The 15876-nt window shown below is 50.6% G+C and overlaps 1 long non-coding RNA gene across 1 annotated transcript; it reads left to right on the plus strand.

Annotated features, from left to right (window-relative positions):
- Nucleotides 1-308: 308 nt before the first annotated feature.
- Nucleotides 309-15182, plus strand: LOC142922818 (uncharacterized). The gene is made up of 2 exons (XR_012940362.1): nt 309-701; nt 12181-15182. It is a non-coding gene; the product is annotated as an uncharacterized LOC142922818 (long non-coding RNA).
- The last annotated feature ends 694 nt before the right edge of the window (nt 15183-15876 follow it).

Genomic DNA, 15876 nt, shown 5'->3' on the forward strand with positions numbered 1-15876 from the left:
TGCGTTGATCGATATGATGTTGGTTATAATGTTAACGATAATTATGTTGAGATTAGCATATGCAGGAGATAGTGAATATAATGCTAATGTCTTTACGCATGGTGATGGTAGAGATCTATTAATCTGGTGATGATGTAATGATGATGGCTTGGCAAGTTGAAGATGGTGATGATAGTTTTCCTGCTGGTGGTGGTAATTCAGATGATGATTATGATGCTGCGACTTGCTGTAGCTGCTTATAATAATAATGATGCTGCATTTGCTGCTGACGATGATGATCCCCCCCACCCTCGTCCACCTCCGCAGGTTCTGAGGATCGCCGCATGGTGGTGCAAGCACTGAGCCTGCTGAAGCGCGGGAGTGCGGAGAGGCGACCCCGCGAGATGGAATCAGGAGGGACAGGGTCCTCCTGGGGGGATATCGTGAGCGGCGCAGGGGGTCCTAGCGGGGTCGAGAGGGGAGGAGACACAGCGGATGGACACCTCATTGTTCCCCCCGACGGGGACCCTAATGGGGCCCCAGTGGGCGGGGACTCGGGTGGAAGATAACGGCCGAGGTTCGCGTGGCGAGAACAAACGCGCGACCCCGTGTGCGCGTGAGCGTGCGGGGCCACGAGGGCACGTACACGGGACCCAACCTCGGCGGGTTCGAGGAGGAGGAGGCCCTCCTGGAGCTTGGACTGCACGAGGCTTGAGACGGAGGTAGGTGGCTGAGGGGTTGGGTGAGTGACAGGTTGGGTGAGTGAAGGAGGCATTGATTGATTGCGTGGGTAGAGGGTGAGTGGGTAATGTTGAGTGAGCGGGTGTATGTGGTTGAGTTAGTTGGTAGGTGGCCGAGTGGGTGAATGTGGGAGGTTGAGGGGGTGAATGAATGGTTGGATGAGAGAGTGGGTTGGTGAGTAGGTGGGTGAGTGTGGGAGGTCGAGTGGGTGAGTGAGAGGGGTCGAGTGGGTGAGTGAGAGGGGTCGAGTGGGTGAGTGAGACGGATGGTGAGTGGGTGGGGGAGTTTGAGTGGGTGAGTGGATGCATGGGTGATTTGGTAAGTGCATTGGTAATTGTGTAAATGGCTCGGTGAGTCAGTGAGTGCGTGCATGGCTGGGTAAGTGAGAGGATGAGTGGGTTGGGGAGTGCGTGAGTGGGTTGGGGAGTGCGTAAGTGGGTGGGGGAGCGAGTGGGCGGGTTAGTGATGTAATCAATCATCGTGTGATTGAATGGCTGAACGGAGGGGTAGGTGAATGAGTGTTTGTGGTTTAGTGAGTGTGTGTATGGATGAGTTAGTGGGTGGGTGAGTGGATGATTGTGGGAGGTTGAGGGGGTGAGTGGATGTGTAATTTAATGGTTGTATGGGTGGGTGAGCGTGGGACGTTAAGTGGGTGTGTGAATGAGTGAAGGGGTGGGTGAGTTGAGTGGGTAGGTTGTTAGATAATTGGGGTGAGTGAGTGGGTAAATTATTGGGTGGCTGAGTGGGTGTGCGGGTGAGTTAGGGGGTGGGTCAGTATGGGTGGATGGGTGATGGAGTCGGTGATTGAGTTTGTAAATTGAGTGGGTGATTGAGTAGTAGGGTGAGAGTGGGAGGTTGGGTGGGTGGAGGTGAGGGGTTGCGTGAGTGAGGGGTTGGGTGAGTTGGTGGGTGGGTGAATGAGTGGATTGATCAGTTAGTGGGTGGTTGTCTGAGTGGGTGAGAAGATGGGTCGTTGAGTGAGTGGATGGGTTATAGATTGAGTGGGTGGTTGTGTGATTGATTGGCTGAGCAAAGGGGTGAATTAGTGGATTTGTGTGGTTGAGTTACTGTTTAGGTGGGTGAGTGCATGAGTGTGGGAGTTTGAGAGTTCGTTGGTGAGTGTTTGAGTTAGATATTGAGTTGGTGGTTATGTGATTGAGTAGGTGAGCGGAGGATTGGGTGAGTGAATAGATGTTTATGTTTGAGTTAGTGGGTGGGTGATTGGATGAGTGGGTGGGTGATTGGATGAGTGGGTGGGTGATTGGATGAGTGGGAGGGTAATTGGATGAGTGGGATATTTAAATGGTGAGTGAATGGGTGATTGAATGCTTGGATGGGGGGTGAGTGATTGAATTGGTGGGTACGAGATTGAGTGGGTGGCTGGGTGAGTGGGTGAGATGATGGGTGGGTTAGTGAGATGATGATGGGTAGGTTAGTTGATGTGTGAGTGGGTGGGTTAGAGATTCAGTGAGAGGGAGGGTGGGTGAGTGGTTACGTGGCTCGTGGGTGAGTAGCTCAGTGGCTGGTTGAATTGGTGAGTTAATTTGTGCGTGATTGATTTGGTGAATGGGTGAGTGAGTGGATGGATGAGGGAATGGATGAGTGAGACGGTGAGTGCGTTGGTGAGTGATTGAGTTAGTGGGTACGAGATTGGATGACCGTGGAAGGTTGGGTTTGTGAGTGAGTGGATCGATGTGAGAGGTTGAGTGGGTGAGTTATTGCGGTTAAGTATGGAGGGGGTGGGTAAGTGAAGGGGTGGTTCAGTGAGTGGGTGAGTGAGTGGATTGTTGGTGAGTGAGTGGGGTGAGTGAACGCGTGGGTGTGCAAGTGAATGAGTTGGTGAGTGGTTGTGTGAGTAGTGGGTGAGTGGGTGGTGAGTGAGTGGATATTTGTGGGTGATTTAGTCGGTGGGTGATTTGGTCAGTATGGGAGCTTGAAGCAGTGAATGGTTAGGTGAGTGAGGGGTGGGTGAGTGAGTAGATGAATGAATTAGTTAGTGGGAGCACTAGTGGGTGGGTGAGTGAGTGGGTGAGAAATTGAGTCAGTTGGTGGGTGGTTCTGTGGGTAGTGCGTCTTGGGTGAGTAGGTCAGTGGCTCGGTGAGTTCCTGAATTAATGGGTAGGTTAGTGAGTTGATGGGTGAGTGAGTGGGAAAGTGCATTGGTAAGTGTGAGGGTGAGTGGGTGGGTGGTTGCATGAGTGTGGTTTAGATATTTTAGTGGGTGGCTTTTTGAGTGGATGAGTTCGAGTGGGTCAGTGGTTGCGTTAGTGGGTGGTTGAGTTAATGGGTGGGTGAATAATTACGTGGGTAGTGGGTGAGTGTGTGAAGAGGTGAGTGGCTGAAGGAGTAGGTGTGTGGGTGGGTTAGAAATTGAATGGGTGGCAGAGTGAGTGAGTCCTGGGTGAGTTAATGAGTTGGTGGGTCAGTCAGTGGGTGAGTGTCTGGATGGGTGATTGAGTAAGTCGGTGAGTGAGGTCTTTGGGTGAGTGATTGGTTGGGTATGTGTGTTTTTGGTTCGCGAGTTTCTGGGTGAGTGAGTGGTTCAGTTCGTGGTTGGGTGAGTGTTTGAGTTAGTATGTTGGTGGGTGAGTGTGTAGTTTAGTGAGTGAGTGATTTAGAGATTAAGTGGGTCATAGGGTGAGTGGGTGGGTGAGCAAGTGGTTAACTAAGTGAGTGAGTGGTTGGGTGGGTCGGTGAGTTGTTGACTGAATGGGGTCAGAAAGTAGGTGAGTGAGTGAATGGGTGAGTGACTGCTGGGTGGGTAAGTTAATGTGGGAGGTTGAGTGGGTAAGTTAGCTTGTGAGTGAGTGGGTGAGTCAAAGAGTGGGGCGCTACGGTGGTGAAATGTTCACTACCTCGCCTAGTATACATGAGGTTGTGGATTCGATTGCGATCCTGCCGCCTATATATTTGGAGTTTGCATGTTCTCCCCCTGGTCGTGTGGATTTTGCTCCGGGTCCTTTCCGCTGCATTTAGAATCAACATGCCTTTTGAGGATTTGGCTGCAATAAATGTATGTGATAAGCCACTTCGTTTATCTATCATTTGTAGCCAGGCCAATTCTGAAAAGGGTCTATATAGCTCAATGGGCCTTACCTGGTGAAATAAAAAGTAGTTTAGTTTAGGGGGTGGGTGGCTGGTTGGGTCGGTACGTCGGTTTAGAGGTTGAGTGGGTGGCAGGGTGAGTGGGTGAGTAGGTAAGTAGCTGGGTGAACGGGTGGACTGGTGAGTGTGCGAGTTAGAGATTGAGTGGGTGGATGGGTGGGTGTGTAAGTGGATGCGTCGGTAAGTGGTTGAGTTGGTGGCAAGGTGCGGGTTTTTTAAGTGGGTGGGTGTTTGAGTGGGTAGGTGGCTGAATGGGTGGGTGAGTGGGTGACTGAGTCAAGAAAGTGGAGCTCCATGGTGGTGAGATATTAACTACCTCGCCTTCTGTACAGGAGGTTGTGGGTTCGATCTCGATTATGACGCCTGTATATTTGGAGTGTGCATGTTCTCCTTGTGGTTGCATGGATTTTTCTCCGAGTCCTCCGGGTTTTCTCTCCATATTTAGAAACATGCATTTTGAGGTTTTGGCTGTTCTCGAACTCACCCAGTCAACTCGTAAAGCCACCCACCAACCTACTCACAAACCCGCTCACCCTACCATGCACTCAATTTCTAATCAACGCACTCACGCACACACCCACTCACTCACTCAACCACTCACTCAACCACTCACTCAACCACTCATCCACGCACCCACCTACACACGCACTCACTAACTTATTTGAGCAGTCATTTGTGGCCGCGTCGCTTATGAAAAAAATCTATATAGCTCCGTGGGCCTTTCCTGGTAAAATTAAAATAGTTAAATTTTAGTTTGCAGTTGGGTGAGTGGGCGGTGAGTACGTCGGTGGGTGAGTGAATGGGTGGTTAAGTAAGTAGGTGAGGGGCTGGGTGAGTTGTTGGGAGATTGAGTGGGTCACAGTGTGAGTGGGTGGGTTGGAGCGTGAGTTGGTCACTGAGTGAGTGGGTGGGTGAGGTGAGTGGGTGAGTGAGTTAGTGAGTGCATGTGTAGGTGGGTGCGTGGATGAGTGGTTGAGTGAGTGAGTGGGTGTGTGCGTGAGTGCGTTGATTAGAAATTGAGTGCATGGCAGGGTGAGCGGGTTTGTGAGTGGGTTGGTGGGTGGCTTTAGTAGTTGAGTGGGTGAGTTCGAGAATTGTACGCCACTGTGGCGAGATGTTAGCTACGTCGCCTGGTATTTTGGAGTTCGTAGGTTCCATCCCAACCCTGATGCTTGTATATTTGGGGTTTGCATGTGCTCTATGGTCACGTGGATTTCGACTCCACATTTAGAAACATTCATTTATCGGATTTGGCTGCTATACATTACTATGTGATAGGCCACTTAGTGAAGCTCTCATTTGTGGCCAGGTTACTTTGGAAAAATATTTTATATAGGTCTGTGGGTCTTACCTGGCAACTTAAAAAATAGTTGAAGTTAGTCAGTTTGGATTAGTGAGTAGGTGGAATGTTGAGTGCGTGGGTTAGAGATTGATTTTGTGGCAGGGTGAGTGGCTGGGTGAGTTTGTGATTGGTTGGGTGGGTGAGTGTGTGAGTTAGATATTGAGTTGGTGGATGGGTGGGTGTGTGAGGGAGTGAATATGTGACCTGGTGGGTGAGTGGATTGTTGAGTGAGTGGTTGTTGAGTTAGGGAGTGGGTGGGCTGGTAAGTGGGTTGGTGAATTAGTTTGTGTGTGTGTGGGTGAGTCAGTCGGTTAGAGATTGATTTGGTTAGTGTGTTGAGGAGTTCCCGACGACGACTCGGAGACGGCTTGAAGGTAAGGGTCGCCAAAGGTTTATTAAGTATATTATAATAACACAAAGGGTGTGACAACTTCCCAGGGGTTAGGGGTCCTACACTAAGTCCTAGTCCAGCCCGGCTAGCTCCGGTCTCTCTCCCTCGAGTCGGATGGGGGAACTTGCCAACCCCACCGACCGGGAAGAGCAGCACCTCCTACGGCTACCACCGGCTTCACTCCTGACTCTTCGTCGATCCCTCTCTACCCCTGGTTCCCTCTCCACCCTTCTCACTCTACCCGTTCCCACAGTGACCCCGCTTTCGTCACGGGGTCCCCCTTAAATACTAGAGGAGACATGACGTCATCGAGCCGCCCAGCACGCATGACGCCACGTTCCGTGACGTCATCGCACTAGACGGCACACATGACGTCACGTCCCAATTTTACTCTACAAGTGGTTTGTGTGTGGGTGGGTGGGTGTTTGAGTGGGTGGTTGAGTTAAAGATTGGAATGTCAAGGTGGCAAAATTTTAAGAACCTCGCCTGGATATTTAGAGTTTGCACGTTCTCCCCCGTGGTTGCATGGAATTTTCTCTGGGTACTCCAGGTTGCCCCTCCACATTTAGAAACATGCATTTATAGACTTTGACTGCTATAACGTTCTATGTGAAAAGCCATTCCATTGAGCAATCATTTGTACTCTGCTTGTTTCTGAAAAAGATGTATATAGCATGGGCCTTACCTAGTAAAGTAAAAAAAAAGCTACATTTTTATTTGGTGTGTAGATGGGCGGTTTTTGTGGGTGGGTGCGTGGATGAGTGAGTGCGACGTTCGATGGGTAGTAGGTGAGAGGCTTGGTGAGTGAGTGTGGATTAGAGATTGAGTGCGTGGCTTGGCGAGTGCGTGGCTGGGTGAGTGAGTGTGTGCAAGGCTCGGTGGTTGAATTAATGGATGGTTGAGTTAGTGGGTCGGTGTTTGAGTGTGTGGTTTCGTGGGTGGGAGAGTCAGAGAATGGAGTGTCATGGTGGCAAGATGTTAACTACCTCGCCGGGTATACAGGATGTTGTGGGTTCGATTCCACATTTAGAAACATGCATTTAGAGGAGTTGGCTGCTATAAATGTATACGTGATAAGCCACTCTGTTGAGCTATCATTTGTGGCGAAGTTGCTTCTGAAAACAATCCATATATCTCAGTGGGCCTTGCCTGGTAAGACAAACATAATTTATATTTAGGCTGTGTTGGTGAGTGGTCGGGTTGGTGAATTAGTGGGTGAGTTAGTGGGTTAGTGGGTGGGTTAATAATTGGATGGGTGAGTTCATGAGTGGGTGGGTGAGGGTGGGTCAGTGGGTGTGTTAGTGGGTACGGGTTTGAGAGGGTGGCTGGGTGAAAAGGTGGGTGGGTGAGTGATTGGGTGGGTGGGTGGTTTGGTGCGTGGGTGAGTGAGCAGGTGGGTGGGTGAGTGAGCAGGTGGGTGGGTGAGTGAATGGATGTTTGTGTTTGAGTTAGTGGGTGGGTGATTGGATGAGTGGGAGGTTGAAAAGGTGAATGGATGGGTGATTTAATGCTTGGGTGGGTGAGTGGTTACGTGGGTAGTGGGTCGTGGCTGGCTGAGTTGGTGTGTGAGTGTGTCGGTGAGTGAGTTGGTGAATGGGAGGGTGGGTGAGTGATTAGAGTTAATGGGTACAAGATTGAGTGAATAAGAAGATGGGTGAGTTGGTGAGTGTTTTTAGGTTAGAGATTGAGTTGGTGGTTATGTGATTGAGTAGGTGAGTGGAGGGATGGGTGAGTGAATGGGTGTTTGAGTTAGTGGGTGGGTGATTGGATGACTGTGCGAGGTTGAAGGGATGAGTCGATGGGTGATTAAATGGTTGGATGAGAGGGTGGGTTGGTTAGTGGGTGGGTGAATGTGGGAGGTTCAGTGGGTGAGTTATTGGGTGAGTGTGTGGATGAGTGAAGGGTTCGGTGAGTGAGGGGGTGGATGAGTGAATGTATGGATGGGTGAGTGAGTGGGGTGAGTGAATAGTTGGTTGAGTGAGTGGGTAGGTGGTGAGTGTGGGAGGTTGAGTCGGTGAGTTTATGCGCGAGTTTATGCGCGAGTGGTTGCTGAGTGGGTTGTCTGGTAGGTGAGTGGTTTGGCTGGTAGGTGAGTAGGTTGGCTGGTAGGTGAGTGGGTTGGCGGGTAGGTGAGTGGGTTGGCTGGTAGGCGAATGGGTTGGCTGGTAGGTGAGTGGTTTGGCTGGTAGGTGAGTGGGTTGGCTGGTAGGTGAGTGGGTTGGCGGGTAGGTGAGTGGGTTGGCGGGTAGGTGAGTGGGTTGGCGGGTAGGTGAGTGGGTTGGCAGGTAGATGAGTGGGTTGCCGGGTAGGTGAGTGGGTTGGCGGGTAGGTGAGTGGGTTGGCGGGTAGGTGAGTGGGTTGGCGGGTAGGTGTTGGGTTGGCGGGTAGGTGAGTGGGTTGGCGGGTAGGTGAGTGGGTTGCCGGGTAGGTCAGTGGGTTGGCGGGTAGGTGAGTGGGTTGGCGGGTAGGTGAGTGGGTTGGCGGGTAGGTGAGTGGGTTGCCGGTTAGGTGAGTGGGTTGGCGGGTAGGTGAGTGGGTTGGCGGGTAGGTGAGTAGGTTGACGGATAGGTGAGTGGGTTGGCGGGTAGGTGAGTGGGTTGGCGGATAGATGAGTGGGTTGGCGGGTAGGTGTTGGGTTGGCGGGTAGGTGAGTGGGTTGGTGGGTAGGTGAGTGGGTTGGCGAATAGGTGAGTGGGTTGGTGGGTGGGTGAGTGAGTGGGTGGCAGTGGGTGTAGTGGAGTTGTAGCCTCAGTAGTGGGTGAGTGACTGGGTGAGTATGTGGGTGGATGAGTTCGTGGCAGGAGAGTTAGTGGATGCGATAGTGAGTTAGTGCATGAGTGGGTGAGGGGATGGGTGAGTTAGTGGTTGGATGATACGGTGAGTTTGTGAGTGCGTGGGTAGGTATTTGAGTGAGTGGATTGTTGAGTGAGTGGATGGGATGTTGAGTGAGTGAGTGGGTGGTTGGGTTGTTTCGTGACTTTGTGGGTGGGTGAGAAGGTGAGTTCGTGGGTGAGAGAGTGAACGAATGCCTGTTAATACGTGGGTGGATGAGTAGGTGGGTGTGGGGGTTGGTGAGTGAGTGGGTGGGTTAGAGATTGAGTGGGTGATTGTGTGACGGAGTCGGTGGTTGTGTGATTGAGTGGGTGAGTAGACGGGTGAGTGTGTGGATATTTGTGGTTGATTAAGTCGGTGGCTGATGCGAGCAGTGTGGGAGCTTGAAGGGAGTGAGTGGTTAGGTGAGTGAGGGGTGGGTGAATGAGTTAGTAGGAGCGCTAGTGGGTGGGTGAGTGATTAAGTGAGTGAGTTGTGTGGCTGAGTGAGTGACTGGATGGGTGGATGACTGGGTGAGTGAGTGGGAGAGTGATTGAGTAAGTGAGTCAAGCGGGTGGGTGGCTGGGTGAGAAATTGAGTCAGTTGGTGGGAGAATGGGTGAGTAGTTACGTGTGTAGTGCGTCGTGGGTGAGTAGGTCAGTGCCTGGGTGAGTTTTTGAATAATGGGTGGGTTCGTGAGTTGATGGGTTGGGTCAGTGATGTGGTGCGTGGGTGATTGAGTGGATGGATGAGTGAGTGAGTGGGTGAGTGCATTGGTAAGTGTGAGGGTGCTTGAGTTAGTGGGTGGGTGATTGGATGAGTGTGCAATGTTGAAGGGGTGAGTGGGGATGAGTAATTGAATGGCTGGATGAGAGGGTGGGTTGGTGAGTGGGTGGGTGAATGTGGGGGGTTGAGTGGGTGAGTGTGTGGATGAGTGAGGGTTTGGGTGAGTGAGGGGTTTGGTGAGTGAAGGGGTCGGTCAGTTCGTGGGTTAGTGAATGGATGGAATGGGTGGGTGAGTGAATGGGTGGTTGACCGAGTGAGTGAGTGGATGGGTGGATGAGTGAGTGGGTGGGCAAGCGGGTGAGTTGTTGCATGGGTAATGGGTGAGTGGGTGGTGAGTAGGTGTATGTGGTTGACTTAGTGGGAGGGTGGGTGAGTGGATGAGTGTGGGAGGTTGAGGGTGTGAGTGAATCGGTGAGTCAGTGGCTGAATGAGAGGATGGATGGATTGGAGAATGAGTGTGTGAGTGTGGTATGTTGAGTGGATGAGTTAATGTGTCGGTGTGTAGCTGAATGAGTGGGTGGGTGAGTGAGTGGGTGGCTTATTGAGTTAGTGGGGTGAGTGAGTGAGTGGGGGTGAATAGGTGGGTGGCTGAGTGGATGGTTGGTTGAAGTGAATGAGTGTTTGGGTTGGTTAGGGAGTTTGTGGGTGGGTCAGTTGGTGAGTTATTGGGTGGGTGGGTTGGTGATTGAGTCTGTGGGTGAGTGAGTGGGAGGGTGAGTGAGTGGGTGGGTGAGTGAGTCTGTGCATAAGTGTGTGGGTGGGTGAGTGGGTGGGTGGGTGAGTGAGCTCGTGGGTACAAGATTGAGTGGGTTGCTTGATGAGTGCGTCAGGATGGGTGAGTTTGTGGGTGGGCGGGCAGGTTAGAGATTGAGTAAGTGGGTAAGCTAGTGGGTGGGTTAGAGATCGAGTGGGTGAGCGGAGGGGTGAGTGAATGAGTGAGTGATTTGTGGGTGTGGTTGGATGACAGGATGGGTTTTTGATTGGGCGGGTGCAATGGCAGAGCCAGGATTTTCAGGTAGGGGGGAAACCCCTCCAGCAATGAAAAATCATAGGAGTTGTTAGTAAGTAAGAACTTGTCCCTTGCTTTTTATTCAACGGGTGTCCAGCGATGGCGCAGCCATCGATCGAGGGTCGGATTCGAACGTGTTGTGTGATCGGCATCGCGCTCACTAAAGGTGAATACCTTGAGGGAAGTTGTGTACTATACGCAACTTCGCACAATTCTGTGAGTCACTTATAACTGCTTTGCCGTTACTTATTGCCAATTATGGATCAGACTATTATCCTATCATCTCATAGAGTTCCTGGCACGTAATAATATGCTACACAGTGGCAGTAGGGGTCGCAAAATGCCGAATTATTACTAATAAACCCCAATGATCTGATCGAAATGAGGGATTTTGGTCGGATCATTGGGGGGGCCACGTGCCATTACACCCCCCCCCCCCCCCCCCCACTGGCGGAGTGGGTGGGTGGGTGAGTGTTGGAGGTTGAGTCGGTGAGTTTATGCGTGAGTGTGGCTGAATGAGTGGGTGGGTATGTGAGTGAGTAGTTGGGTGGGTTAGTGGGTGGGTGAATTGGTTGGTGGGTGTGTGAGTGGGTTTGTGGATGGGTTAGTGGGTTGGCGGGAAGGGGAGTGGGTTGGCGGGTGGGTGGGTGAGGGGGTTGGGTTAGTGGGTTGGCAGGGAGTGGGTTTGGGGGGTAGGTGAGTGGGTTGGGGGGTAGGTGAGTGGGTTGGCGGGTAGGTGAGTGGGTTGGCGGGTAGGTGAGTGGGTTGGTGGGTGGGTGGGTGAGGGGGTTGGGTTAGTGGGTTGGCAGGGAGTGGGTTTGGGGGGTAGGTGAGTGGGTTGGCGGGTAGGTGAGTGGGTTGGCGGGTAGGTGAGTGGGTTGGCGGGTAGGTGAGTGGGTTGGCGGTGGGGCAGGAGTGACTAGGTGGGTGGGGGAGTAGTGGAGTGGTAGCCTGGGTAATGGGTGAGTGGGTGGGTTGTTCACTGGGTGACTACGTGCGTGGGTTCGTTAGTGACAGGCGACTTAGTGGATGCGATAGTGAAGCTGCGATAGTGAGTCAGAGTGGATGGGTTGTTGATTGAGTGGGGTGAATGAGTGAGTGGGTGAGTTAGTGAGTGGATTGGTGAGTGGGTGGGTGAGTGCACGAGTGAGTGGATGGGTTAGAGATTGAGTGAGTGGTTGAGTGGATTGGTGATTCAGTGGGTGAGTTAGTGGGTGTTTGAGTTAATTTGTGTGTTAGTCTGTGGGTGATGGAGTCGGTGACTGGGTGAGTCTGTGCTGGTGGCTCGGTGGATGGTTGAGTTCATGGATGGGTTTTTGAGTGAGTGGATGGGTTGTTGAGTGAGTTGATGGGTGAGTGAGTGGGTGAAACGGTGCGTGGGTAGGTTAGTGAGTGAGTGGATGGGTGGGTGATTGATTGGGTGAGTGTGTTGGCAAGTGAGAGGGTGAGTGAGTGGGTGGTTAATCGGTTGGTGGGTGCGTGAAGGAGTGGTTGGGATGAGTGAGTTAGTGAGTGGATACGTCAGTGAGTGAATGGGTGGGTGAGTGGGTGAGAGGTTGCGTTGGTAGTAGGTGAGTGGGTGGTGAGTGGGTTGGTTCTTGAGTGAGTATGTGGTTTGTTAAGTGAATGAGTGGGTGGTTGGGTTGGTTATTGAGTTTGTGGGTGAGTTGGTGGGTGGGTGAGTTAGTGGTTGAGTTAGTGAATGAATGCCTGTGTTAATAAGTGGGTGAGTGGGTGTGGGGTTGGTGGATGAGTGGGTTGGTGAATGAGTTAGTGAGTGGATGGGTGGGTGAGTGAGTGGGTGATTGAGTGGATGGGTGGATGACTGGGTAAATGATTGGGTAAGTTACGAGGGTGAGTAAGTGAGTTACAGGGTGAGTGGGTCGGTGGGTGATTGGGTGGGTGGGTGAGTGGGTGTGATCATCCCCATGCTCTCCATGGAGCTCTCTGTAGTGAGGGACAGCTCACAGGGACAGCTGTTGCAGGGATTCACAACAGCTGCTTCTCCTCCTCCAGTTCTGAACCAGCTGACCAGGGTTGCCAGACGAGGCCAAGCAGCTCCTCGAGTTCTTCCACAGCTTCCTTCATGCCTGCTGTGCCACGTGCAGCTTCTGCATGAGGCTACTGTGCCACGTGCGGCTTGTGCATTAGGCTGCTGCGCCGCGTGTGAGGCTGCTGCGTGAGGCTGCTGCGTGAGGCTGCTGCGTGAGGCTGCTGTGCCACGTGAGGCTGCTGTGCCGCGTGAGGTTTCTGCGTGAGACTGCTCTGTCGCGTGAGGCTGCTGTGCCGCGTGAGATTGCTGTGCCGCGTGGGTCGACGTGACATCACCGTCAGTCTAGGGGGATCTTTGTATGAGTGATGGGGCAGTCGTAGAGAAAGTGGAGAAGTTTCCGTACTTATGCAGTCAGCAGAGGTCTCACGCCGAATCAGCTGAGTAGCATGATTTGTTCGTCGTGTGAACCAAAATTGAGGTGAATAATTTTGAGTAAAAAAAATGATGACATTACACTGGCTATGAATATGACTATATAAAAGGTTAGGATCTTGTGTCGGATGCATATTTGCTGGACTTTATACAGTGGCTTGGGCCAAGAAACTGGCATTCAGAGGCAAACTTGTCATGGTGGGGATTTGTTTCCAGAAACACACTCAGCCACCTTTGTCTCTCCAGTGGTGATGTTTACCAACCACACCTGATACTAATTTAAGGTTAAGTCGACTTAGGGGAGGCATAGGGTCGATTAGAATATAATTGGTATAGGAATAGGTTTTACCCTTTTAACTGGCACAAAAAACTGACACCTTTAGTCAAGGCATCATGTTTGCAAAATAGAATATAATTCATCACTGATTTTGGCCACAACCGGGAATTATATCTCGTAAGACTGCGATCAAGAATACTTGAAATAGTGTCGGGGCCAGAGGACATCCCCATCACACCCCACAGTAAACGTGAGGAAATGGCTCTGACACCCGGCCATGCAGCGTTACGTGGGCCTGCCCACCATCATGGTCTTTAATGGTCGTGAACAGAGTCAGGGACCCTAAATAACACGAAGAATAATCCAAGACCATAGCCTCTTAATGGTAATGCAGGCCTCCAGCAGGTGAAGAGAGCTTCCTGATGCGTTTGTGCGTTTTTCACCGTTGCGGTGCCCCGCCATGGCATTTTGGTGATGCTTTTGTTTTCCATTTGTGGAGGCAATTGCTCGTGCCATGGCCAGGTTGGATCCGGTGTACGGTGGCCCCCCACTGCTTGCGGTGGTGGGGGGCCAGCGAGCTTCTTGATGGTTTGATCCACGATGAGGCACTTCTTGGGGATGTTTGAGTTCTCCCAATTGTTTATCCACTCATTCGTACCGGTTGTGTGGACAGAAGCCGGAGGGATTTAAGAAAAGTCCACATTGATTAAAATGGCCACGATAAATCGAACCGGCGACTTCTATATTGTGTACCAACCATTACATCATGGCAACATCCTGTTATGTCACGTTTATAAGGGTGGGGGGAAATAACAACCAGGGTACTAGGTGTTAGTGTGTTTGAGGACGCAAGTTTCAAATACAATTATTTCTTATCTTGTCCTCTTCCCCCCCGACTGGGGTTAAAACAATCAACAATTGAGGAAAGGGTTGGTGGGACGTGTGTAGAGATCGCCAGTAATCCCAGGTGGACTCCCGCTCGCTGCACAAACGCCTCCTGTGGAATCCATCCAGCAGTTTGTCGACGGAAACGATGATGGTAGGCGACCATGGTTTTTGGAGATCGTAGCCGGGGCCGGAGCGGCAACAGTGATGAAGGAAGGGGGGGGAGCGAGTGGCAGGGGCAGAACGGAAGGGGAGATGAGCGGTATCATTGGTGACGCGCGAAAGCGCCCCAAACCGTTTGCGATCAGTCATGTCCATGGGTGGGACGGTGCTCGCGTCCACTTCCATGAAGGTGTCCTGCAGACACCTGAGAGTGGGCGCACACATGCACAAGAGCGAAGCCAATGTAACAATCCAGTTTGTCAACCAGGTATCTAGGCCCAGCCTGGATGCCCACGGCAGTCTCAGTGGGCGACGCCTGCCCCAAGTGGGCCACGCAGGCCCCTTAAACTGTGCCACTTGGCCCACTTTCCTCTGGGAGCTGCTCGCTTTGATGTTGGCCGACCTTGGAAACGGTCGTGATGTCACGGAGTCAATGCAAAAGAGAGGCAATCGTCAAGTTAGTGCTGATTAAGGTCAAGTTTATGGCAATAAATGTAAAAAAACAGATTCCAGCTGGGTATATGTGTAAGTCATCTCAACCACGTTAATAATAATTGAAAAAGAAATATTGTCGCTTTCATCTGGCTGTGGGCAAAAGGGAGGGTGGGAAGTTGTCGGAGTAATGAAAGGATTTGTGGCCATAGAGCCACAAGGCCCTCAATGTTTGAAGAATAATTGTTGCTCGTTATTGCAACGAAGCATAAAAGCGTATTGCGGAAAGTGTCGCGCATGTGTCTGTAGCGCGGTGCCCCCACATGTTCTCATTCACCTCAACGACCATATCACAGTTCATGGTATTTGAGTGGTTCGTTTTTTTCTATTGCATAATCTTGCTGGTATCCATGAATGAACAAGACGAATCTATGAACGCATATTTGTGCCTTTAGGAATAATAATGGTTTGAGTGTCTTTCCATATGAACAGCGTTGCATAATAATCAATCGTCCTACTGTTAACAACGTGACAAGAATCTGCATTAAGGGTCGCATATGATCAATGACCGAATGCCGTGTTGTGTAACAATTTAAATACGAATGACATATTATAAGGTTAAGGTTTTGATAGAATAGTTTGCATGTTTTAATCTCTCTCAACAACAACAACATTGCGTTACGCGTCGGGAATTAACCACAGGTGCCGTTATCGAAGTGAAACAACGCAATCGTGATGTGTACCATGTTAATGCTGTGTTGAAATTCCGAAGTTGAGAGTTCTCATATTATCCAAAAATTTAAGTTTAGCTAGAAAATAAAATTGATTAAAGCAGAAGAGTTGTGTGTGATTCTTTCCGTGATTCTGCATAGAATTGTTCTGCGAATGAGATCTGAATCTCGGTTACCTATCATAAGCACACTAATCACTAATCCAGCACATAATCAATAAGCGTTAAATCGAAGATAATTGTATCCTTATTGAAAATACGGAATTAAATAGCAAGTCGAGTCGACTCTCTCTCATTCACGCTCACAATACCTGCACAACTGCATACGATTAATTGCGTTGTTCCAATTAATAACCAACCTTCGTCACCGAGGCTGGACCTAATTATCATAACGACCTGCATCATCATAACCACGCCCACTCGCATGAATTAATACGATTATCTCTCGAATTAGCATAGTTTATGCACATAATTACACCAATATATTCAGATAAATTATTTAAATTTCAAATTTAATCAAATTTTCATTATTTTCTTCAAATTTTCATAACCTACATATACAACAACCTTCGAGCACCCATATCTCACAGAGCGGGCCCTAACCTATAACAGCTGGCAGTTCACCAGCATTGCTTCAAGTGAGCTGGAGCGTGCTGATGAATATAAAAACCGAACCAGAGCTTGGTTTATGTACAACCAATACTGCTGAAATGATGCACTCCCAGAAGGAAAGCCGTGTGGCTAATGGGATGTGTACAAATACTTGTATTTTTTAAGTGGAAAGACAGATATGTGAAGGAG

The sequence above is a fragment of the Petromyzon marinus genome, unplaced genomic scaffold, assembly GCF_048934315.1.
Source record: "Petromyzon marinus isolate PM22_M1 ecotype Great Lakes invasive population unplaced genomic scaffold, UKy_Petmar_22M1.pri1.0 PM_Scaffold_18, whole genome shotgun sequence".
In the NCBI taxonomy this organism is placed as follows: domain Eukaryota; kingdom Metazoa; phylum Chordata; class Hyperoartia; order Petromyzontiformes; family Petromyzontidae; genus Petromyzon; species Petromyzon marinus.